Source organism: Catharus ustulatus, chromosome 1 (genome assembly GCF_009819885.2).
Source record: "Catharus ustulatus isolate bCatUst1 chromosome 1, bCatUst1.pri.v2, whole genome shotgun sequence".
NCBI lineage: Eukaryota > Metazoa > Chordata > Aves > Passeriformes > Turdidae > Catharus > Catharus ustulatus.
Genome location: NC_046221.1, coordinates 51,876,747 through 51,900,748, shown reverse-complemented (window position 1 = coordinate 51,900,748; position 24,002 = coordinate 51,876,747). Strand labels below are relative to the sequence as shown.

The 24,002-nt window shown below is 44.2% G+C and overlaps 1 protein-coding gene across 1 annotated transcript in view; it reads right to left on the bottom strand.

The window, feature by feature from the left end:
• Window positions 1-10,407: 10,407 nt before the first annotated feature.
• Window positions 10,408-24,002, bottom strand: part of STAC (SH3 and cysteine rich domain) — a 107,051-nt gene continuing 93,456 nt past the window's right edge. The window contains exons 11-12 of the transcript XR_004417860.2: window positions 11,995-12,071; window positions 10,408-11,317 (exon numbers count right to left, since the gene is read on the bottom strand). The gene's annotated coding sequence lies outside the window, so the exon portion shown is untranslated. The remainder of the gene's footprint in view (window positions 11,318-11,994; window positions 12,072-24,002) is intronic.

Sequence of the window (24,002 nt, the reverse complement as noted above, 5' to 3'; positions counted from 1 at the left end):
TAAAACTTTTAGAAAGTCTGAAGGTATCTCTTGATGACTTGACTTCAAGGTGAAGAGAATTTTCTAAAACTGAGGAATGGAAATATTTGGAACCAGGCTGTAGAGCTGTAGTTTGCTAAGCAAGGAGCAGAGCATGAGAGCCTTTCCTGTGATTTGAAAGGGAGCTGAACTGGATCCTCTGTCTTAGGACAAAGCCTCCCAAGTTTCTCAGTGACAGCTTTGCACTAGAGATGCTCTTCTTTCCCTGCCTCTTTCATTCCTCGTGTGTTTCCCTTATATCAGGCAGAAATTACTAGAACAACACGAGGTCCCAGGCAAGTAAACCCTTGCACACATTTGTCCCTTGCTACTCCTGGAGCTGCATCCAAGCTGTTCCATCCATTCAGCTGCCCTCTGACCGCCCATCTCTCTCCTCATGCTCATCTTCCCTGCTGTTCAGTGGCCTCTCAGCTGTGCTGCATCAGTCCTGCTCCCACCACCAGACCCCCAAGAGATATTAGCTTTTCAGTTTGTTAGCTGAGGCAGGGAAAGGTCACTGGCATGGCCAGGCAGAGAGGGAGAAAAGTGATGTCATCTCTGACATCTATTCCTGCCCCTCCTCTCTGGCCAGTCAGGATAACAGGGAGAGCTATGAATATGGGATCAGGCTGCCAATCCACCTGTCCCTTTTTCTGCCTTGAACATGTGTTAGGAGGCAAATTGCTTTTGAGGCAGGCACTGGGATGGCTGTGGACAAGGAGGTTTGTGGATTTCCTTGCATGTGCCAAAGGAAATAACCGAATCATTACTCATCCAGACTTCTCAGCTTTTTTCTGCCCCTTTATTCCACATTTTGTAGGTTTCCCACGTCGCCAGGCTTTTTCAGGTACCCAGGTTGATGGGATGGCATCACAGTCTCTGGCTGCAAGTGCCTCCTATCACAAGGGTGTGCCGTCTTCACTTTAGTCCCTGTGGAAATGAGCCTGTTGAGCAAGCACTCAGATGATGTGTCTGCCTACCTAAAAATTCTTTGCCAGCACCAGTCATATCTGACAGAGGTGTATTTGTATTCAAGTGTCTTACAAGGCTTATGAAAGTGTCTAGTGGCGGAGAGTGGTGCATCCACAGAGGAGAGGCTTGTGCTACAAACATCAGAGAGGTAATGGTAAGAGACACTGGAAACATAGTTTATAGGCATTATTTATAGACTGGAATAATTGCCATTTAGGCAAAAGGGGAAATTTCCTAATGACATGCCTACTTTCTTCTGCATTTTTAAATAATACTGTTTATAGTAGTTATTGTTGTTCTGGTGTTGCAAAGCAGCAAAGATGAAAGCACATCTTTTCAGTGCTGTTCAAAAACAAACACTAAAAGCAAAGCACTCACATGTTACAGGCCTTGCACAGCTCCCTGCAAAGGTGAGCCTGGTTCAACGGAGCATTCAAGCAGTGTTTGGTGTGTTTTATCTAAATACAAATGCAAATGAGTCCACAGACTAAGGTATGTGTATCACTGGGATCAGCTTGAATTCAGAAGCTTGAGGATAACCCCCTCTTGCATCTGACTATTCCCAAATTTTATTTATTCTGTAACATATAAGGTGATCTACTGCATTGTGGGTTAGTATCTCTTTGACCTTTCAGGTCATCGAAGACCTCTACCAGCACCTTTGGATTATATGGATGAAACAGGGAGCACATGAGGCTCCTGACAGCTGGTGCTACAGAGCTGTCATGAATTAAATAAGAGATTAATGGGGTTCCCATAATATGTACCAACATGCAAGAATGTAAAACTGGATTTCTCTGAACGCTTTGTGAATTACGATACGTTATTAATTTTTTCTATTTGCCTGAGCTACCCTCATGAGACCCCCAGCTCCCTGGCCCTTTTCCTTGCTGTACTGCTCTCTAGCCAAGCAGTGATTGTCAGGCTGTGCAACGTTGGGTCATGTCCACCATGAAATTGCAAGCATTTGGGCCTAGCAGCAGGGTTGGAAGGTGAGGACAGAGGAGGCTGTTACAGGTAATAAACAAATTGAATAGAATTAAAAATATTAAAACAACAATTTTTATTTTTGCGATAAAATTGCAGTCCTGGGAAGCCACAAACGAAAAGGACAACACCCAACCCGGGTTTGCTGCTGGGTGAACACACACGTTGATCTGACTTCTATTGCATCAGATCCCCTTATGTTCACAAATGCTGTCCTGGGAAGTCTGTTTTTATACAGATTTTTTGGCCTGGGGCAAAAATCTCTTTGTTTCTGCTGTGGATTCTCATATTCATATAGCTTCCTTTCTCCACCGTGGACTGGATAAAAACAGTTTTGGTGCAGCGATGAATTTTGATGTGTGCAGATTTTGGTTTACTGGAACTGGGTATTGAAATGTAGGTTTTCCTGAGGACCCTGGTTATCTTGATTGGTGGCGATTATCAAGGCTGGCCACTGGGGAGTTTCCTGGACTACCTCATAATGCATCACCTCCATTGGGGCTGGTTCTATTAACTTACTAATTGCTGTTTTGTTAGCATCTGCAGTGCTGGAATTTGGTGAAACAACCTTTCTCCTCTCTGGGGCTCAGCGTACCTAAAGTTTCTCTATTAAATTCTTTATTTCTACAAACGTGATTTATCTTTCACAAAACACAAATTACTTTATGACATATATCACAATCCCTCCCCTTTTACATAAACATATTAATTCGTGGTTTTTTTGTATATTTTATTTCTGTGTTCTTTGTTTCAGTTTAATAAATATTTAGTTTTTTCAGTGATGGGTAAGGATTAGCACCAGAGCCTTTGTTCCAGCAAAGTTCAATTTTATTTATTTACAATTGTTTTTCTTTTCTAGGCTTCAGTACCCAGCATGGGGTTTTGGTTGGCAGATTTTAGTTTTGTAATTAGAATTTACTGTTAAGGTGGAGATGCTTGGGGTGTACTCTACTATTTTAGCATATTTTTTTTTTATGACTGAGGCAAATTGACTTACTTTTTTATTTAAGACCCAGCTCTTGGGTCTTTGGAGTGTTTTTGAGATTAGTGTTTTGTCTCCCCCCTTAGGAGCTGCCCTGGAGTTAATCTCTTACCTTTCTAGGGCTATTTTTCTGCTGACTTGAGTCCTTTACAAATTCAGCAGTTGGACAATCCTAATTCAGTTGCAATCTCTTGTATTAAATCAATAAACAAATTTTTGCTCGAGCTTGGCAGACTAAAATTGTCATACTACTTTTTTAGTAAGTCATATTGCTTACTTAAGGTTCTCAACCTTTCCTGTTTTAGTCTCCTTTTCCTCATTTTTGACTCCTGTTTTTTTCATTTTTAAGATTGTTTGTTTTATTTTGTTTTCAGGATTAATGCCTTCCCTGTTTCCAGAAAAACCAAAAGTGTTATCAAACTGAGAACAAATCTGTTCATCATTTTTTTCCAAGAAGATCGATGATGACTGGTTTACTGTCTGAGATTAACCCGTTTTCAAATTTTGGATTTTTGCCCACCTAATATGTTTTTCCTTCTATGATACATATTTTTAATCGGGTATTGTCATAACACAACTGATTTACCTGAAAATAAGCCACAAATACCGATTTCTTTTTTCCTTCAACCTATACCGTGCGATTACAGTAATTTCACGATTATAAACTGCACCCTTTTGACTAAAATTTTGGTCCGAACCTGGAATTGTGGTTTATAATCCAGAGGGGCCAATATATGAACAAAGTTCAGAAATTTGCCAACCCGGAAGTGCGAGCCACAAAAGCCACAGAGCCCCAGCAGCAGCGGAGCCCTGCCAACCTCGCCATCCCTCGCACCACCCACTGCATCCCCGCCCGGCCTGCGCCTGTGGTCGTGCGGCGTTGCAGGCACACCAAGGTCCTGTGGCCCTACCCACTGCGGCTCCGCCGGGCTCACAGCCCCCAGCATGGCACCACACTCACCCCACACACACGGTGTGGCTGCAGACGTCGGTGGGCCCAGGCTCCGTGCTCGTGCCCGCTGCCGTGCAGCGCCTGGGGCAGCAGCCAGACGGGGACACCTCTGCTCACCGGGCCCCTCTGGGTGGCTCCGCCAGGCTTGCAGGCCCTGACACCGGCGGGCCTAGGCTCCGTGCTCCCACCCGCTGCTGCGCAGCGCTTGGGGCAGGGCTCTGGCCCGGCCAGCGAGCAGCGAGGCCCACCTGGCACCGGGGCCACCCCAGCACCAGGGCAGGCCAGCTCGGGTGGGCTCTGTCACTCGCCAGAAAACTTTCCCACCTGCAGTCCCTACTGCCTCTGACAGCCCGAGGCAGCAGGTCCCCAGCCTGCCCAGCGCCGCTGCCCTTACCCCCCTGGGCCACGCCCTCCCCTCACCTGGGCATGAGTGGAGGCAGCAGGTTTAATAAAAGAGACTGATTTTTCTCTGTATTTTTTTTTAGTTTTTAGGCTGTGTTTAAAGGCTGCCCCGATCCGTGAAAAATGTTTGCAAATTGAGCACCTCCCAGTAAACCCCACAATTGCGTGATTGTTACTAATTCGTTACTTTGTTGCACAGGGGTCCTCGCTGCCAAGGAAAGTGTGGCTTATAATCTGGTGCGGCTTGTATATGGCCAAAGAACGAAAAATTGCTGACACCCGGAGATGCAGCTTATAATCAGGTGCGGCTTATAATCACGAAATTACTGTATATTGTTTACATGTGGGAAGAGGTGGCACTTCTTTTCTGAATGTTATGAGCAAATGTTTCTGACTGCCCGTTCTCATGTTTTGCTTTGAGACTGTAGTATATTATTTTCTCCTCCCATTTACACTTTACATACTGAGTGCTGTTAAAGGTACAGTACTCTTCCTTTTCTTTATGGGTGCAGTTGGCCAGGACAGAGTGCATCGGGATGCTAATTAGTGGGCATTCTCCGCACTCATTGTTACAGCTTTGTGCTGCAGGGTTTGCAGAATTCTTTAGGTATGCATTAATCAGTAGGAACATGACTAGATTCAGGCTCACTATGATTTCTTATAGGCGTACTTCTTTGCCTCTGTCTACGTCCATTGGAGTGCTGCCAGCAGCGAGGGAAACTATGTTCTTGGCAACAGACGTATTTTTCTGAGGACTAACGCAATGTTTGAGCTGCATATTGCCTCTTAAAGACATCCCACCTTGATAATTTTTACTGTGTTCGTTCAACAAGATACTTTATTTGTTTTTCGGCACTTGACTTTTAGAATTTCAGTCCTGCAGTCTAGTTTTCTACTAATTCTGTGTTGGTATAAGAGAAACTACGTTACAGAATCTAATTCAATAATATTTAACTCAGTGGTAAGTACTAGAATTCGGTCAGTCGGAGACAGCTCTTTCTCAAAACACTTAGTACCAAGCCCTCTAGGTGGGATCTCTCGTACACAATGTGTAACTGAAACTTCACGACAGATCTGGCACCTGAAATGAACAAAAGAAAAACACCTGCATCCAAAAATTATACACCTTATTCGATTTAAGTTGCTTATTATCTCTTTCAGTGCAATTTTATCTTGAGGTCTCCAGGGGAGGAAGCTACTTTTCACTCCGGTGTCTCTTTTCTTGTCTTTATCTTTTCACCCTGGAGGTGTGCGTCCAGCTTTTTTCTGCTGTCCGGACTGCTGTGTCTGTGGTTTAAAGGACAAGAAAAGGACCTTCCCAGTGAGGAGAGAGAGGAATCTGTTTCCAGGTTTTGATGAGAACTTGATCTCATGGTTGGATTTTGTGTATGGCGAACCCCAGAGGAACATTTTGTGCAACACTTCCCTACTTTTGAAGTTTAGTAAATTTTTGTTTATTGTTATCAGGTAGGGTTGTATTTGTCTTTTATTTTTGGATGTCCTACTGACATTCCATGATCATAGGGCATTCCATATAACATTTCAAAAGGAGATAGCCCTGTCTCAGAGTGAGGCATTGTCCTAATATTTAATAATGCTAAGGGGAGGCATTTTGGCCAGGACATTTTTGTTTCCATTATTAATTTTGATAGTTGAGCTTTTAAAGTTTGATTCATTCTCTCAATTTGTCCAGAACTCTGGGGATACCATGGTGTATGGTATTCCCACCGAATTCTTAGGGTCTCAGCCAGTTGTTTAATAACCTTTGAGGTGAAATGTGTTCCTTGGTCTGAGTTTATATAATTGATTATACTATACCAGGGGATGATTTTTTTCAGAAGAAATTTAGATACTGTCTGGGCTGTAGTCCTAGAGCTTGAGTGAGCTTCTACCCAATGAGTTAATTTGTTTGTGAATACTAGCAAGAATTTATACCTCCTAACCTTTGGGAGGTTCAGTGAAATTTACTTGGATTTTTTCGAATGGACGATAGGCTATAGGGCAACTACCCCAAATTACCTGTCGTGTCTTGGCTTTGTTAACCTTTTGCATATTAGGCATCCCTGTACTTCCTGTTTAGCCAGTTCATAAATCCCTTTACACCCGAAGAATCTTAAAAATTGTTCTGCCAGAGCCTGGGATTTCAAATGTGTTTGCAAATGTAGTCTTTTTAGAATTATTTTTGCATAATTTTTAGATACTAACTCCTTCTCATCTGGTAATTTCTACGTTCTATATAATTTTTTGTATTCTTCAATTTTTTTGGGGGGAGGGACAAGGGGGATATCTTCAAATCCCACCTTCCCCGAATCTTGGGGTACTTACTGTTAGTAGTGCTGTACTTTTGGCTCCCTTATCTGCTAAATTGCTTCCCCCAATCCAAAATTGTATTTCTGTCTGATGTCCTTTTAGATGCACCACTGAGATTGCCTCTGGCTCCCGGATAACCTCTAAGAATTATTATTTCTTCATGAACTAGTCCTCGTCCTCGAGTATTTATTAGTCTTCTTTTTTTTTTTAATTTTCTTAAAAGTGTGAACTATTTTAAGGTATATTTTGAATTTGTAAATATCGTTCCTTTTTTCCTTTTAAATTTTTTAATGTCTGTAAAACTGCATACAATTCACATGCCTGAGCTAACCAACTCACACTGAGGGGCCCTGATTTAACTACAGTAATTTCATGATTATAAGCAGCACAATTTTGACTAAAATTTTGCTCCCAAACCAGAAGTGCGGCTTACACTCAGGAGCAACCAATATATGAACAAATTTTGGAAATTTTGGAAATTTCCCAACCTGGAAGTCTGAACCCACAGTAGCAGCCCAAGCCAAGCCAGAGCCCACCCAGCCCTGGGTGACGGGGCAGTGGTAGCGCTGCCTGGGCCCAGGGGGTGCAGCGGTGCTGCCTGACCCTGGGGGACGCGATGGCGCCGCCCGGCCCTGGGAAGCACGGCGGTGCTCCGCGGCTCCGAGAATTGCAGTGGTGCCGCCCAGCCCCGGGAAGCGCAGCAGCGGCTGGGTACACTGTACCCTCGCTTCCTGGCAGCAGCGGCTAGGCACACCCCTCTCCCTCTTCCCGGAGGCTCTGGCCAGGCACGCCACTTTCCCTCTTCCCAGTGGCAGTGGCTGGGCACACCGCTCCCCTGCTTCCTGGTGGCCTCAGCAAGCGAGGCCGGGGCTGCTCCCTGGCAGCCACCCCAGGCAGGGCCGAGCCAGTAAACCCCTTGATCCCGCGATTCTGTTACTAATTGGGAACTTTGTGAAAGTTGTATGTGGATCCTTGCTGTGAACAAAAGTGCGGCTAATAATCCGGTGCAGCTTATATACGGACAAAGACCTAAACGTTGCCGACACCCGGAAATGTGGCTTATAATCAGGTGCGACTTGTAATTGTGAAATTATTGTACTTTCCTTGTTTTCCCATCTATGATTGTATATTTTGATTTTCTCTTCATGAAACTCCTCCTCCGCCCCTACATGGACACTTTGTGCTGCCACAGGGACACCCTGCTGCAGCCAGAGTGATCCAAAGGATACCACATTATCCCTTGGGCCATTCTCTCTTACCCTACTAAAATGTACATTTTCCTTCAACTCAAACAGGTTAAAAAAAAAAGGAAAAACCAAAGCACTGGCCTTTGAGGAGGGAAAATCTACACACCAACAGCTCTTGCAAAACCTTTAGCTCCACAACCTGCTTTGCACCTGCTACATATCACATCTAGACAGTTCTGGATTTAAGATGAAATTCCCTTCAGGATGGTGGGAAGAAGGCAGACACAGAGTAGAATGCTCTTTTCTACCCCCTTCTCATACATAGCAAAAACAACTTTATTGATTTAGGGATAGTTACACATGTTAAACTACCCCAGGACCATCTTAATTCAGCTTCTGCCAATGAACAGGGTTAATTCAACTAAACCATACCAGAAATCCAAGTGTTTCACTGGCCCTGACAGTCCTGGGGAACACAGGGACACTAGTGCCACTACCAGCATTGCACACACAGCTCCAGAGGGTTGGGAAGAGCCGTTGGAGCTGGGTCTCTGCACTTACACAGCACCTGGGAAGGAGGTTTCATCCCTACACTTGCTCACAGTGGAGCAGCACTCTCAGTTTTCACTTTAAAAACTAGGACATCTCCCAGCACTATCCATGAAGAAGTCCCTCTCCTCAAAAGGGGCTGAGTTTCTCCGAGAGGAGCAAAATAAAACAGGAACACCTTTTTCAGCTGCTCTGCACACAGCCCCAAATCACCTCAGTGCTGTCCCTGCACATCTTCTAGTAACAGCTAAAGCACCAGCACACATTCCTTGGGAAGGGCCAGGTCTCTCCCTTCTTTCCCAGGTATGTCTCTCCACATGTGCTGGGGAGCAGGATTGATTTACTGAGAACAGCACACATGAGGAGTGTGAATCATCATCTCCCCAGACTACCCCAACTTCCAAGCACTTAAAATCCTAACTTGGAATAGAGGGAGGGGGCTCTCTAAGCCTTGAATCATTCTTCATTAAGGCTTAAACAAGCAGTAACTGCTGCTAAAAAGAAAGAAGCAAAATCCAAAGTAGCTCATGCTGGCACATGGAGGCTTCAATGCACAAAACCATTTTTCTCTTCTTTTCTTTTTTTACTTTTTTACTATACTTTTCATTTACTGTTAAATGCCTTTCCAGTAAATTACAATCACAATGAGAAATCAGAAACTCATGCTTTTCAAACTTATTTTACACATTCAGCCTTCTCTGTATTGTTTTTATTTTCTAGAAGAATTCGCAATTAAAAACCCTCAAAATTCTAATTTTTCGACATACAATTTACATTTCCCGGATATTCCTCTATCCTTTTTGTCCCTCTCTTTATCACACACTGTATCTTAGGGTCAGTCCCTGTCCTGTTACAGTTTAAACACTGCTCTTCTCCCACCAGGGCTCCCATCAGGCACGATCAGCAGCATCACAGGGCTAGGGCGTCCTGCAGCCTAACAGGGACCAGCAGCCACTGCCGCTTCTGCTCAGGGATGGTGGGGCCAGGTGCTGCCTGACACTGAGTCTCTGCAACCCCCCCAGCCCCCCCAACCCCTACAGGCCATGCTCCCGGACTTGCACCTCTGCACTCGATCTGGCTGCTTATTGCCTCACTCATATCTTTGCACACTCTTTCTTCCACCAACTCTGCTTTAACACACAGACACCACCTGTTCCCCCACTGCCACCGTCGACACCCCTTCCCGATTGCCTTTACTGCCCCGCCTCGCTCTGGAAGTGGAGGACATAGGGGACCCGCAGCTGGCCCCCAGGTTTTTTTCCTGGGGTTTGCTCTTCTCCTGTCCCATTTTTCTGAAAGTTTCCCCAAGCTACCTTTGTATGCCTGCTTACCATGTTTCCACGCCTCCGGGTCTGAGTATTACCATACTGAAGTTTAAACTTTTATTTCAATTTTTCTAATCTACTCACCTCACACAGAAAACTGTTCCGTGGAGCTTTTCAAAAGGTGGCGAACTCTCTTTTCTTTTCCTGGGCTTGAACTAGCCCCTGGGTTGAGAGGTTTACCAGTTCCCAAATTCCAGGAAACGTACCTTGCCTCCCAATCTCCCCCACTGCCCCGTGACTGACCCCCAAAACACTCTTAGTTTCAGGCTTGACATGTGAGAAAGAGTTCTACCATGTTACGTTCGCTTCCCCCTCAACTGACCACGTCCCTTGTAGGATAGTGGAAATGCAATTTTGGGGTTCTGACTCACTTCGTGATCAGATCACGTCTCACCCACACAGTCAGTCACACCTCACTCAACCACGCAATACTTATGGTTTCTTTTCCTGTGTGGATTCTTTGTGCACGTCGAGTTTTATGAGTGAAAAAAGTTGTCGCGGTTTATCTGAGAGCTCTTGGGCCCGTCTTATCCCCTTTTTGATTGTGGCTTTTGGCTTTTCATTTGGGATCCTGATTGGTTTTGAGGAATTTCCCCGATCCCGCCAGGCTGCTGAAATCAGCGGGGTGCCTCCTGGTTGGAAAGGCAGTTTCCCCGAACCCTAAGATCAGGATCACGTCAGGGTCACCAAGATTGTTATAGGTAATAAATTAATCGAGCTGAATTAAAAACATTAAAACAACAATTTTTATTTTTGCAACTGAAATTACAGTCCTGGGAAGCCACAAATGAAAAGGACAACACCCAGCCCAGGCTCGCTGCTGGGTGAACACACACGTTGATCTGACTTCTATTGCATCAGATCCCCCTGTGGGCAGAAATGTCGTCCTGGGAAGACTGTTTTTATACAGATTTTTTGGCCTGGGGCAAAAGTCTCTTTGTTTCTGCTGTGGATTCTCATATTCATGTAGCTTCCTTTCTCCACCGTGGACTGGATAAAAACAGTTTTGGTGCAGCGAATTTTGATGTGTGCAGATTTTGGTTTACTGGAACTGGGTATTGAAATGTAGGTTTTCCTGAGGACCCTGGTTATCTTGATTGGTGGCGATTATCAAGGCTGGCCACTGGGGAGTTTCCTGGACTGCCTCATAATGCATCACCTCCATTGGGGTTGGTTCTATTAACTTGCTAATTGCTGTTTTGTTAACATCTGCAGTGCTGGAATTTGGTGAAGCAACCTTTCTCCTCTCTGGGGCTCAGCGTACCTAAAGTTTCTCTATTAAATTCTTTATTTCTACAAACATGATTTATTTTTCACAAAACATAAATTACTTTATAACATATATCACAAGGCAAACAGAATAGAAGGTTATGTCTCACTCCTGGCACCGGTGCAGATGTGCTGTGCCTCCAGTGACACGCTTTCTCCCTTGCCTTACTGAGAGATGCTCAGCAGTGTCATTGGGAAGGAAGACGTGGTTCCAAGGATGTCTGATCCAGTTGCTGCCCAGGATCCATGGGGGAAATGCGAGCAATGGAAAAATGAACTCCAACTCCGGCAGTGCTCAGCAGCAGCTCAAAAGCAGCAGATTTTCCTTTTCATATGGTTGCAAGTATGTGTGCCTTTCCTTTTGCTACACGTAAAACAAACAGATAACAAACAAACATTGGGGATTTTACTGATTCTCAGTTCAACAACTTCCCATTTTCCAGTGGAAACATATATAATCCCCAGAATTTGTAATCAGCTGTACCACTGTCTTCTATTTTCAATTTCCTTCCCATGATGTGGAGGTGCTGTAATTCACTGTTTTGGTTTATCTTTTGCACCGAAATGGTTTCCCCTGTGGTTCCCCCATGGTCTGTTGTATGGTTTAACCCTCCCCCCCATCCTTTTCCTCCCGGCCAGACCTGATTGGCTGTGGTCCGGGGTTCCACCGCCCCTTGCCGAGGTTTGAAAAATCCCCGGTTTTCCCATGCTCTCTCTCTCTTCCCCTGGAACCTTATCAGGAATAAAGCCTTGGATTATCCTGGGAAGAAGAGCCTCCTTGGTCGTTTGCTTTGTCCATGCTGAATCCCCCCATCTCTGACCCAGAGCTAACCAAGGCAGGTCGGAGAGTGGGAAGGGTATTCCGGCACATCTCCTTAAAGTAGGCGAGCATATCTCACTGTAAATTAGCCAGACTTTATGCAATTTGTATTTTGGAAATGATCTGTAGACTTTTTATATGTGGCCCTTAGCTGCAAAACCCTCTTAAATTTCTGTAAAATAGGTAATAACTAAAAGACTACATTTTTATGCAGTGTATACCTTCTGACTGCAGCACACAATTGTCTCTTACTCTCCAGTGTTCCTACGGTACATTGAGCTGTCAATCATCAAGTGACCTGAAGAGGAAAAAGAGCGACAAATAAGTTGAGGAAAATTCTGGTACTTGAGTGAAAGTAGCTACATTTAGTGAAGAGAGGTCTAATAAAATTGCTGCAAAATGTGCTTAATGGCAAACTAAATTAGCAGTATATGCTTAATTTGGATCTACTAAAACGGATGTCTTCCAAAGATACAGCCCTGCATTGAAAAATTCACATGCAGTAGAATCTACCTCTTTTAGCTGTCTGTACGGGTGTAGACTTACATTCTTATCCATCTCACAACCTTAGTGTCCCCATTGGACATTATGGATGCTGCAATGCCTGTGGAGAACAGCCAGTGCACATGTGCTGTGCACATCTCCAGGGAGTCTGGGCACTTGTGTTGCCTTCATCTGAAGATGTTGCAGGTGGGAGAGGCTCCAAAGGGGATGTGTAGAAGCCAACAGCAATGAGAGTATTCATTGGTGTTGACCAACTGGTGGCTGCTGAGGACTGCAGCTGCCAAAGTCAGCTGAGGGCTGCTATGTGTGGGTGGATATTGGGGGCTTTGGCAAAAGCATGAGACAGACAGATGCTGACAGAGATAATGAGAACAAGCATGGATGTGCCTGTTTCTGATAGAACACATATTTTTACAGGTATTGCAACTGGACTGCATTTCCAAGCACCAGATCCAAGACAGTCTTATCTCGAAGTTGTCAAAGAAAGACTTTTGCAGGATTGATTTTGGCCAGTGAATGCAGCAAGCGAGAGGTGTTGAAACATCCCAGAACAGGTTATTTGTTTTGGCTCAAGTTAAGGTTCCCTGCTGTTAGTATGAAGGGTCACCCCACATTTTTCATGTCCTATTGGGAATTTCACTGAAGAAACTGTGTTTCTGTGAAGATGAGCTGACCACAGAGCACTGCAGACCCTGTCTTGTGATGGATGCTCATTTTCTGAGCATCCACAGGAGTCAAAGAATCTCTTCATGCTGCACAGAAGTCCTGTATTGGAGTTACCCTCTGTAATCTAAGCCAGCCTGATACTCTCTTGACAGGCTCCAGAAATAATTTGAAGTCTGCATCTGGTCAGTGAAAAGGAAGATCAGTGGTTTCAGTCTCCAGGTCTCTCAGTAAGGCTGTTCAAGTAAGGTGCACAAGTGGGATGTATTTTTCTCTTCTCAAAGTGTCATATAAAATGTTTTTCACTCACGTGCAATATTTAATACATAATTCACTGTTTGTACATATGCCAGTAACCCTTTAGATTCCCAAAACTGAAATGCATCTTGTTTTTCTGACCATGTGTGCTGTTGTCAGTACCCTATTTTACTCTTGTAGATTTCTTCTGAAGGCTCAAGTCTATGGGAAAATCTGATATCTGTGTTTAAGAAATCACTGAAGCAAGTGATGTGAAAGTGCACAAATTACTTCATGTGGAATGAAAACGGAAGGAAAATATTAGCTTACACTTTGAGCCTTGTAGAGCAGCCTGCCTGTGGTTTCCTTCTCTTTGCTCATGAATCTGACTCATGTGTAAGTACAAAGTTAATTGCTGTCTTTATATGGACCAGCCTCAGATCAGTCTCTCTGTTTCAGACCCCTCTACTTATATCCAAATGAAATGTCAACCTGTCTGTCTGGCATTTCCTCTCAATGTGTCACCCCTGGCTCGAGTTCAAGAAATCTAAACCTCAGCTGTTCATCCCTCATCACAACTCTTAGCTGTTATCAACAATCTCTTTAGGGGCAGTTCGGCTGTTTGCTAGGTTTATCATGAATACAGTAAATTCACGAATACAAGCCGCACGGAATATAAGCCGCACTGCTGGTGTGTTGGCAACATTGTTGCCTTTGTTAATAGAAAAGCCGCACCCGGAATATTAGCCGCACTTTAGTTCACAGCGAACTTTCACAAAGTCGTCATTTAGTAACACAATCGCGTATTGCCGGGGTTTACTGGCTTACTGCCGACCTCGGAAACATTGTTTCCAAGTGAAAAAAGACACAGACGATAGCTGCGGCACCGTTCCCTGCAAGTTTTATTTACAAGCCGAAAAAGACAGGAACAATAGTGTGGTCATTTTGCGAGCATTCCCAACGGATCCGGGTTGCCTTTAAACAGCCGCTGAGCCGCGCGGGCGGGCAGCCAAGCACCGAGCGGAGCCACATCTCCGCGCCGGCACGGCCACCCGCTCAGCCCCGCGGGCGAGCGGCCGAGGTGCCCGAACTCAGCTCTTTCCCTGCCACACGCATCGGCGCAAATGCGCCTGTCCTGTGAGCTCAGCGAGCGCCGCCCTGCCACCCGCCCCCTCAGCCCCGCGGGCGAGCAGCCGAGGTCCCCGAACTCAGCTCTTTCCCTGCCACACGCATCGGCGCAAATGCGCCTGTCCTGTGAGCTCAGCGAGCGCCGCCCCGCCCCTGCCCGCTCAGCTGCACCCCCCCGCCCCCTCAGCCACCCCGCCCCCGCGCGCTCAGCCGTACGCCCCCACGCGCTCAGCCACCCCGCCCCCGCACGCTCAGCCACCCCGCCCCCTCCTCCGCGTGAGCCCAGCTACCCGCGCAACCGCACAAGGGCGGCCAACGGCGCAGCCGCAGAAAACTGAAAACACTTAAAAAAATACAGAAAAATATCACACTTTTATTAAACTTTTAAACAGTTTCATTTTTCATTCATCAGCCGCTTCATCAGCGGCTTCATCTTCCGTGAAACCGTCGAAGTCTTCATCCTCCGTATCGGAAACCAGCAGCTGGGCAATGGTGGGATCCAGCGAACGTGAGGCGGTTTTGCCGGCACCTTCACCATCAGAGTTATCACCTTCGGTACTCCCGATGGCATTGTTGGTCAGTCCAGGAATGATGTCGGCTTTGGCGAACCCTCGGCTGATAGTTCGGGTAGTTACTTTACCCCAGGCATCCAGTATCCACTGGTACACTGTAGCGTAACTTGCCCTGCGCAGCCTCCCGGTGTTGGTATAGGAGTGTTCGCCTTCCAACATCCACTCTTCCCACAGAGATCGCACTTTAGACTTGAAGGAACGAATAATACCTATGTCCAGCGGCTGCAGTTCTTTGGTCAAGCCACCCGGTATTACAGCAAGCTTCGTCTTCTTTATTCTCGCGATTTTTGTCACGGTTTTCGTCGTATGGGCACGCATGGAATCCAAAATTAGCAGTCCCGGTAACTGATTAAAGAACCTATGCAATGTGCCACCGTAAACGTCCCTTAGCCAAATCTTCATTGCGTCCTCATCCATCCAGCCTTTTGAATTAGCATGAACCTTTATTCCCTTTGGAAATCTCTCTTTAGGGAGGGTTTTTCTTTTAAAAATGACCATGGGGTGTAATTTCTGCCCAGCTAGCGAAACGCTGAGGACGACCGTAAACGATGTCTTTTCATTCCCCGTGGTTCTTACCGGCACCGTCGCTGTTCCGGTGTGCTCCACGGTCCTCGTCAGCAGCATATCGAATGTGAGGGGTACCTCATCCATGTTTATAATACAGTGCGGCTGTATACTATTTTCAGAGATCTTGTCTTTGCAGTAACTCCGAAACCTGGCTACCTTTTCTTTGTAGTCCGCCGGCAACCGCTGACACACCATGGTCCGTGTACGGACAGAGAGCTTCTGTCGCTTCATAAAGCGGAAGCACCAAGACGCTCCTGCTTTAAATTCTTCTATATGCAATTGCTTTGCAATTGCTTTGGCTTGTATCCGAATGGCAACAGTAGATACACTTCGGCCAGCTGCCCTTCGCTCAGAAATCCACTGATAAAGTCTTTCTTCCAACTCTGGCCATTGTGCTCTGCGGCGACGGAAACTTTTCTTTGTCTTCCTTGCGAGACGAAGTTCGTCTTCTTGCTGTCTCCACCTACGTACCATGCATTCATTAACGTGGAACACTCTAGCTGCAGGTCTGTTCCCATGTTCTTTTGCATAGCTGATCACTTTCAATTTAAACTCCGTGTCGTACGCTACTCTCTTCTCCGCAGCCATGCCGAGGGAAGAAGTTGCCGAGGGGAGAACGAGCCGAGAAGAGAACACACTGAGGGCAGAGCACGCCGAAAAAGAACGAGGCGCGGGAACTCATCCTGCTAAATACCCCCCCCGTCCCCCAGTAATGCCGTCATCCACAGGCAGACAATAAGCTGTTCTCTGATTGGTTCATCATCGGAACAACGGGAAACCATGGATTTCAGACTGTTTTGGCTCGGGACTGGACCAGCATGATACTAGGTAAGGGCAGATATCACATTTTTGTAAATAGATTAGCCGCACTGGAATATTGGCTGCATTTCTGGGTTTCCATCAAAATTTTAGTCTTCTCGCTGCGGTTTGTATTCGTGAAATTACTGTATTTTTTCAAATATTTTAAGTTTTCTGCTTTTAAGTTTCTGCTTGTTCTTTGCATCTTCACGTTTAGAAGACACTTCTTAAGCATCCAGAAATCTTTTGTTAGGAGACCAAGAAACCTCAAAAAACCAAACAACAAAAAAAGCCAAGAACCTCATGAATAACTAAAATTATTTGTGCTTGCTTTTCTAAGGTAAGGCTCAAATTATTCAGGTGTTTTTCTGAAATTTGCTCATATTGCTGTTTAAGCAAGAACCTGGCACTTGTAAAAGCAGTATGATTTGGAATGGAGAACAATTCAGTGATTTTCACTATAAATTCAGCTATTGTTTAGATAGAAACATTTAATTCTTCCTTCAAAGGCCTCCCATGACAAGAATCCAATGGCAACAAAAGCAGAACATCTGAATGGAGAAAACACCTGTCCCCCGTATGAAATCAGTCCTTCAGATCTCTGCATTTGGCTGTGATTTGGCATCCTTGTCTGGCTGGGCAAGGGAGCTCTGCGGTTGTATTAGATCTGTGTTGTGTGCCTCTGAATTTGTATGTTTTTTCCTTTTATGGGGCTTTCTGGCTACAGCTACAATTTGCAAAAATTAGTGTTTTCTAATTCACTAATTTGCTTGTTGCTGTTTCCATGGTGCTCTCATTTGGCAGGCAGGGAAGCATTCTTAACAAGTGCACTGAAGTTTAGCTGGAATTAATTTCTGCATCTCTCTGTTACCTTCCCTTACCCCTCCAGTGGAGAAGTGTGGAAAGGACCAGCAGAAGTGTTTCTTCCAATTTGATGAGAAGTAACTGAAGCTGGAACAGGGGCACTTCTGCCCTCAGCAACATATCCTGCCGCCATCCTGCAGCAAGCATGTCCTGGGGCAAGAAGGAGAGTGAACTTCCGGCACTGATCTAACCCTGATGGATGAACTCTGCTGACGGAGACGGAAGGCACACCAGAGGTGGCAAGAAACATGTCAATGAGGCATGGCAGGAAGGTGTGATGTTGACCTGGAAAATAAAAGAGTGCCTCTGTGAGCTCAGACTCAGGGCAGGAGGCAGACACAAGCCCCTGCCGTCAGGGTGTGTCTGTGCATCTTCCAGGTCTGACGTGGTCCCCCATGAATATGTGGAAAGGAATTAGACAACCTGGTTAAGAAACCTGTTTCTGAGGTGGACCCCCATGAATATATGGAAAGGAATTAGACAATCTGGTTAAGAAACCTGTTTCGTTCCTACTCTTGATGTCAGGACATTAACCCCTTGCAAAGGTTACTTTACTAAAATGTAAACTGGTAAATAGACTGCAACAGATCTAAAATCCCTGTGCTTTCACTCTGACCAATATGTGTATTTCTTCTTAAGTACTATTTGTTCTGTTTCCTCATTGACTTTTTTTATACTTTTTTTTGTTCATACATTTTTTTTTTGTTCATACTTTTTTTTTTTCAGTCAGCCTTTCAAATTCATTTCTGTGGTACACTGCCACAGTGTCCTCACTCTCAAAACCTCAGATACGGGCAGAATCTGGCTGGAAAGCTGTCCAGTGGAAAAGAAAGCAGACCCGGGGCAGTGATCATTCCTTTGCACTCAGCACTGGTGAGGCCTGAATCCTGCATCCAGTTCTGGGCCCTCACTACAAGAAAGACTGAAGTGCTGGACCATGTCCAGAGAAGAGCAATGGAGCTGAGGGAGAGTCTGGAGAAAAAGGTCTGATGAGGAGAGGCTGAGAGAGCTGCAGTTGTTTGGCCTTGGAGAAAAGGAAACTCAGGGCAACCTCACTGCTCTCTGAAAATACTTGAAAGGAGACAGTAGCAAGGTGAGGATCTGTCTCTTTTCCCAAGTAACAAGCAACAGGACAACAGGACAGGCAGATTGAGGAAATGGCTCAAGTTGCACCAGGTTAAGATTAGATAATAGAATAAATTTCTTCATGAAGACGGTGCTCTGACATTGGAACAAAAGCTGCCCATGGAAGTGGTAGAATTGCCATCCCTGAAAGTACAGTAATTTCATGAATACAAGCTGCATGGACTATAAGCCGCATCTCCGTGTGTTGGCAAACATTTCGTTCTTTGTCCATAAATAAGCTGCACCTGAGTATAAGCCGCTCTGTCTTTCGCAGCGAGGACCCACGTGCAACAAAGTTGCCAAATAGTAACAGAACCGCGGCATGGCGGGGGGTTTACTGGCTAAACTAAGGCTGTGCAGGCTCGGCCCACTCGGTGGGGCCGACGGGGCCAGGGGGCCCAGCTTGGTGGGGCCGCTCGGCGGGACCGCTCGGGGCCAGCTGCCGCTGCCACTGGGCTTGCTCACCCCGGCCCGGCGCTGCCCCGTGGTGGCAGGCAGGGACAGAGCCCGCCGGCACCTGCGGCAGCGGCGGCGGGTGGGGTGGAGCCCACCGGCACCCGCGGAGGCAGCGGCGGGCGGGGACAGAGCCTGCCTGCTCCTGCCGTGGCAGGCGGGGGCAGGAGCCCCCCGTTTACCCCACGGGCCGCAGGGATGGCAGCACGGAACCCCCTGCCTTCCCCCCAGGCCACAGGAATGGCAGCACAGGGCCCCACCGTCTCTCCCCCGGGCTGGGGGAGAGGAGGGAAGGAGGGAGCTTCCCTGCCTCTCCCCCCCCACCCCCGTGCTGCCTGCAGGGAGCCAGCTCCACTCGTGAAATGCCGGCCTTTACTGGCAGGTTGCTCGACTCGGCACCTTGGTTTCCACTTCTGGGGTTGTAAATGTCAGAAAATTATTCACATATTAGCTGCTCCTGAGTGTTAGCCGCATTTCCGGTGTGGGAGCAAAATTTTAGTCAAAATGGTGCGGCTTGTATTCGTGAAATTCATGTACTCAAAATGTCTAGCTGTGGCACTTACGAACATGGTTTAGTGTTGGACTTGGCAGTGCTGGGTTAATGGTTGGTCTTGATCATCTCAGAGGTCTTTTGCAACCTTAATGATTGTGTAACTCTGTGATCTCTCAGCTTCATGTTGCTGCTTGCTGTTGGCACCCAGAATTCACAGCTGGTTTATCAAGTTTCTGTCCAGGTGACAGTGTTCACATCCAAAGCAATTTGAACAGTGAGATTTTGAGACATGGTATTAGATGCTTTGCAAAATCACTGTATATCGTAGTTGCTCTTTTACCATATTTCATACATTTTTTTAAATATTCCATTGTATTGACTTTCTTCAGCATTCTGTTTGCCTGGTGTCTTCCTTTCCTTCCTTCCATTTTTCTGAGATCTGCCTTGTGGTTATAAGTGCATGACATATTGTTGGCTTTTCGCAACTATTGGGATAAATGCTACATATATAATGTTAAAATAACTTTTCTGTATGACTATAGGTTTTTTGTAATAGCAAAAGTTAGACATATGTTTTTTAGAGATAGTATGCTTAAACTACCCGCTTAGTTAAAATAACAACCCGTAAATGTGTAATAAAGACTCTGCAGCTAACACAAAAATTGTCAACACTCACCGGCTGCAAAAGGCTGACACCACAACCCAAATTAAAAAATAATAAAAAGAAAATTAAAACCACAAGCCAAAAACCACATATGCTCTAAAAAAGCAAACTCAAAAAGTAGCCATACTAAATAGTTCTCAAAAAAAGTTAAACTATGGATAAAAAACTATGAATATGCAACAAGTTAATGTATTGTAAAATGTATTTAAAGGAGCGGTCCCAAAGCAACCCTGTGCTCTTGGCAGCTTGCCAAACACCCGGCCATTTTAACCCTTTACTTTATGTGTATCTCCTATTATCTTTTTATTAAACCTTTTAAATTTTACCAAAACAGTAAAACGTGTTTTTCACACTTATTTAAACGTGTGATTCTCTGACCCTCCCTTCTGCCTCCCTCACTTGTTTTAAAAAAATGCAAGTAATAATGATTGCATTATGCTTCAACATATTTACTTGGTTAATAAATATATTAAGAGAATTTATTAAATACAGAAGAGAACATTTTGCTAAGTCAACTCCACATCTTGTAGCACAATCCTTAATTCTGTAAAAAGTGACCCCACAAACAGTCCCTTTGGTTCAACAGCAGTACATGGGCAAGGGAGGATTTCTTATTAAACGTTCAAAATTGGGTCCAATACACAACATAATGAAACTATATTATGGTAATGATACCTGACAAGGTAAAAATAGGAGAGGCAGGTAGAGGAGAGAAAAATGCTGAATATTTATCCCATGAACAGTGTGAATCAGTTTGAGTGTTAAAAATGAGGACAGGGAGAGGCAATGAAGGCAGCATTCTAAATCCTTTTCTTCGGGGAATCAGTGTCAGTTGTCTTGGTCATTAACTGTCATTAATTCCATTAGTGGCCATATCTCCACTTCTATTATGAATAATACCACATGAATACTTACTATACAGATTCCTGTTATCATATGATCAGATCTGTATTCCAATTTCACGTACTTATTTCTATTAAAATAAGCAAATGTACAGTGCAGATAACTGAAGCCTCCCATTAAAAAGCTAGCACTATAGCCCTTTCTCTTGCAAATTTGATTTTCTTGATAGCAATCTCCATTTTGCAACTCCCTTCTTGGACAGAATTCTTTTGGGAGGTGGAGAAGAGTCAGAGAATGGCAACTCTCTTCAGAATTTTCAGTTTAAGATCTCATTGTAATGGGATTTGTGAAATTTATGTGATCTTCAGTTAATTTTCTGGGTTCGTTGGTGTAACTCTGAGTAACATGGTCTGTTGTCTAGCCAAGGTAATTAACTCTCTATACCGGGAATGAACAGGAAACTTTGAAATCCAAGCTCTAAGCAGAGTTCAGGATCAGTGTGAAAAGGAGCAGTGGGGATATATTATTTCACTGGACTGTATTACTTCAGACAGCATTAAATAAATTGATGGTGAGAAACACAAGACTGAAAATGGGGTAACCTCATGGTATCTGGAGCTCAGATGGAGAAGAGCAAGAATCTTGCCTTATATTTTTTCATGTCTTCATGACCACTCAAATTCTTGGCTCTTCTTTCTGTTATCCCTTTAAAATGAGTCTTCTCTCACTCTGTGGTTACTGAAGGACTACATGGTCTTGTAAAATTACCATAAATAACTTTCAGTTTTTGAAAGCTGCTCAGCTTCCTTAAGTGAAGTATTCCCATCTTATTTCAGGGAAATAAGGGTATCAATTTATTTTTTTAATCTCTTGCTGTATAAGCTAGATTTTCTTCTCATTTGTACAGATGCAGTTCTACTGTAGTCAGAAAGACTGCATTTTATTTAGAGATATAAAATAGTTGCATTAAATACATTTGATAGTAAAAGAAAGCTTCTGTCATGCCCTGTATCCATTAGCTTATACTCTCCTCTCTAGGGTGCAATAATTACTTGACTGCACAGAGATTGTAAATATCTAGTATATTCTGCACTAACTTAAATTTTCAGGGAAAGCAAGGGTGCAATTAGATGTACAGTTTGATTGTGACTGAGTGACTTTAAGTGGTCACATTTTACAATACCAAATGTCTGTGCAAGGCCAATCAGTCCTAAATTAGTCCTCTGAAACTTTTCATGCCAAGATTAGTCTTAGAGCAAGTATTCATTTTTTGCCCATCATCTAAAAACTTATGTGTTTTCTCAGTAGAAGAGGCTGATAATGTTGTGGTCCACAGCAAGGCAGGAAGTTCGGCTCACTGAAAGGATCTGGGAAACTGGAGACTTGGAAACTTCAAGGTGAATTGGTGGTTTAGAATTTTTTTCAATGCCTTGATCATTCGAGACATCACTTTATCTCCCTTGCTTTTTTTTTTTTTTTTTTTAATTCCTTTTGTCTCCCTCACTGTTACACAAAAGCAAAGGAAAAGGCCCAGCAAAGGGCTATGACTCAGTTTCGCTATGAAGCAGGTTGGATTAACAGAAGAAATGAAAAAGCTTTGTGCCTTGTTCATCCTTTTCATAAAGAGCTGAAAATTAAATCACACGTATTCTTGGTTTTCAATAGCCAAAGCTGAAATCATAGATTTCCATCAGGCTTAGTTTGTTTACTGGTGGGCAGGCTACAAAGTCTGGAGGTCATGTTGCAAACAGACTTTGCCTTGAAACTGATGCATATCTCACACTCCTGCTCCTTTACAGTGAAGAGATGGAAAATCAGCATTTGAATTGAAGAATGTCTTGCATTTCAAGTAACCCTACCCTGCAGAGAGTTTCTTCTTTCAACAACTAGTAGGGCTAATTATTATTTCTAAAGGCTGCCGAGACAGTTAAGTGTTTGTGGATGTGCTCTGGCTTGTCAGAATGAAAGCAGGGGACCATGTTCTGCTCCCATTTATCTAGATTTGTACTATGGCTCAGAGTGACAGGGATGTGACAGATATTTGGATTAATAAAATAAGAGGGTGTCAGCACCAAGTCACTGCAGATGGGAGACTGTGAACAAATTTAAACAAATGTTAGGATTTGAGGAGAGATACAAATATGTTCTCAAGATCCATGTATGACTTGTGGCATGAACTAAGCACATAAAAAAAATTCATGTTATAGTTAAGATCCCAAATTCATGCTTCACCTACTGTATGCCAGCTTGCTAAATATTTATTTGTTATTTGTATGCAGACATGTGATAGAGCATGCTGGTGGAAACCCATATGACCCGCAATCTCCAGTAATGGACAATGAATTGTATTTATGGGTAGAAAAGCAGTCCTAGTTTGACTTCCCTTCTCTGAATGCAGCATTCTTCCTCCCTTTCAGGAGGAAGAACAAAATGCTGTACAGCAGCTTCTTCTCTGATGTCAGAGTTCACAATAGTTATGTCTGCAGCCTTGTGAGGTAAGTTTTTGTCTCATTTTCACAAATGAAGATAAATCCCAGATACTAAGGAAAGGCAAGATAATGTTTTAATTATTTTTATTTTATATTCAGAAACACCTCGGTTAATAGAAACATCAATGTAGGTACTGCAAACTGATCTAATGTGATAAGGGAGATATAAGACAAGATAAACATGATAGCTCGCAATGATCTTGTTACCAGTCGCATTTCAAAGATTTCCGTCACTGTGAACCTGAAAATACAGCTATCCTTTCAAATGCTTTGGATAAAGGTCTGGTCGTGATGTCAGAAATGTGTGGGTGTTTCAGGGAACCAACACAATTCAAAGGACAGACATTAAAACACGTCTTTATATAAGACCTGCTCCCCAATTCCCTTATGTTTAGTAGATCAGCATTAGCTTCTCTACAGTCAACAGTAATGTAACAACACCGAAGTAAAACTGCTGAGTGCATGTTCTTAATGATTCATAATTTTGAATCCTGACCAGTTCCATAATTCAACCCTCACAATGGCAAACAATCTCCTACCAATCTGCCCTTTCTTCTCTCTTCTTGTTATTTGTTAGGCATCTGTAGCCCATTAGCTGGCTCACTATGGTATTAATAAGTGATATAATTATTCATATCCAGATCTGCTGATAAGAAATTGAATGCTCTGGTGAACAACTGACTATTTTTTTCCATGACATCAACCACAAAGTCAAATAGGGTACTGGAAAAAGGATAATTCCCATGACCGTGCTAAAAGATTGCATAGTTACGTAGAGGAGAAAAGCTGTTTTCAAAGCACTGATCAGGAATGTTCTGAGTCATTTCCA